Genomic DNA, 2,652 nt, shown 5'->3' with positions numbered 1-2,652 from the left:
AACATGGCTGCACCATCGGACGGGACCTACTTCGTCCAGAAGTTTGGAAGCACTGCCTCACCTGCATCCTATGAGTGCACGTGCCTGTTCAGAACGGATCGTGGTTTTGTGGTCACAAGAGTTGTCCGATGCTGCCTGCCAACTGGATACGAGTGTGTGCGCCAGTGTGTGTGACAGACCACACCTACAGACTAGAACATCATCAGCTGACAAAAACACGAGCTCATATACAACTTCTTAGAGATGACAGATGTGATGACGATAATGAAACATGGATTGCGTAGATGCTGTTCTGTTGAGCATGTTTTACAGAAACTTGATGATTTGACCATCGAAAATGCTCCGCAAGTGATGGATACAATGATGTACTGTTTCTGTGTTTTTGTTTTTTATTGATAGCATTCTGGTCGTCTTAGGCAAAGGGACCGTGTAAGAATTTTCCTGCTAATAACATCTGGCCGGCAGGTTTTTCGCTTACACAATAAGTTTGATCTGGGGTTATTAAGGTAATGCCTCATCTTCACTGGAAAGTGTTGCTATCATTGTTTTTTTTTTTACTATTCTTCTTTCTTCATTATACATGTACATTTTTTTTTTCTTTTACTTGTCTTTGTTGTTTGGGGTGGCACAATCATATGATAAAACAGGAGGGAGATGTTAGGGTTTTTCAGATTATCCTTATCGTATGATTATGTTGGAATGCAACCGGTAATAAATAACCTACCTTGTCCCATCCTCCACAAGGTCGTAAAACATCCCCTGATATGTTTTGACTAGAGCACAAGGGCTTCCTATTCAACCTACTCTTACCCCCACTCTGTTTCTCTTAATAAATATGCCCTTGCAGGAGGGAGAGTTTTTAGACTTCATTCCTTCAACGAGTGAACTCTCCACCTGCAGGTGTCTAAAAGAACTTGCTTGTCTACCGTGTGGTTCTTGCAAAATAAGTTGGAGTGAGCAAATCTCTAACACTTCCCATTGGACACATCATCCACCGCCATGGTTTCAACTTCCACTGTTACGCTAACGATACTCAACTCTATATCTCCACCAAAACCATCTCCCCTGTCATTCTCTCCACCCTCACTCGCTGCCTTACAGACATCAAAGACCGGATGACCAAAAACGTTCTCAAACTAAACAGTAACAAAACGGAATTCATCATCTTCAGTCCTAAATCCAGCCTCCCCACCTACCACAACTTCACACTCTGCATTGATGGCCACTCTGTCACTCCCTCCCCTCTTGTCAGAAATCTTGGACTTTATATGGATCCCACACTCTCCTTCAAACCACATATCAACCACGTCACCAAAACATCCTTCTTCCATCTACGAAACATTGCACGCCTACATCCCTTTCTCTCCACCCCTGCAGCAGAGACATTAGTTCATGCATTTATTACCTCCAGACTGGATTACTGCAACAGCATCCTGTACGGCCTCCCCTCAACTGTTCTTCATAAACTGCTATGTTCAAAACTCTGCTGCCCGACTGCCCACCTGCTCACCCAGCAGACAGCACATCACCCCTGTCCTTCGTCATCTTCACTGTTTCCCCATAAAGCAGCGCATACATTTTAAGATCCTTGTCACCACATATAAGGCCCTAAACAACCTTGACCCCCCCCCCCCCCCCCCATCTACCTGATCTCCTGCACCGCTATACCCCCACCCGCCGACTCCGCTCTGCTGACGCCAACTTGCTCACCCCGATTACCTCGATCAAATACCGGACTATTGGGGATAGAGCCTTTGCCATTGCTGCCCCCACTCTCAGGAACTCTCTCCCCCTGATCATCCGTTATGCTGATTCCCTGCACTCCTTCAAACACCATCTCAAGACGCACCTCTTCAATTCTGCATATAACCCCTAACTCTTCGTGTGTGTGTATGTGTGTGTGTGTGTGTGTGTGTGCATGTGAATTTTCTTTGTAAAGCGGCTTTGAGTGTTTAGAAAAGTGCTATATAAAACCGATCTATTATTATTATTATTATTTATTTATTTAACAAAACAAGAGTTTAATGAGCCATCAATTACTGAACTGTAACAATAAAAATACACAAGTTGCTACACGAAATAAAATATATCAAATAACTATAACATAAAATACCGTGGACTTCGCACTTCCAGTCACGGAGGTGGCTGAGACCTCCGTAGAGTAGGACCGGGCGTGCGTAGGAGCAGTGTCCGACCCCCATCCACCGTCCTCCTCCACAGCCAGCTGCCGAGCGCCGGCCCCCGACTTCCAGCCATGGAGGTGGAAGAGAGCTCTGTAGAATAGGACCGGGCGTGCGTAAAAGCCAAGTCCGAGCCCCATTTACCGTCCCCGGACAGCCACCCAACCGAGCGCCGGCCCCCGACTTCCATCCATGGAGGTGAAAGAGAGCTCCGTAGAGTAGGACCGGGCGTGCGTAAAAGCCATAATAGTTTTTCAAACCTTCTCTGTCACTCCAAATCATTAAATCCTTCAAACTCTTCGTCCTCCGTGTCACTTACAAACAAAGCTGCTAATGATGCCGGTAGTATGTGGGGTGCTTCGTCATCTTCGTCATCCCGTGATCTAATCCTTCGTCCTTTATGTAAACAACCGCCGCTGACATCACTTGCAGTTCAAATTACAGTAATCCATTGCTACATCGCGGTTCGTTT

The sequence above is a fragment of the Syngnathus scovelli genome, chromosome 8, assembly GCF_024217435.2.
Source record: "Syngnathus scovelli strain Florida chromosome 8, RoL_Ssco_1.2, whole genome shotgun sequence".
Taxonomy (NCBI): Eukaryota; Metazoa; Chordata; class Actinopteri; order Syngnathiformes; family Syngnathidae; genus Syngnathus; species Syngnathus scovelli.
Note: the sequence above shows the minus strand (reverse complement) of the source record.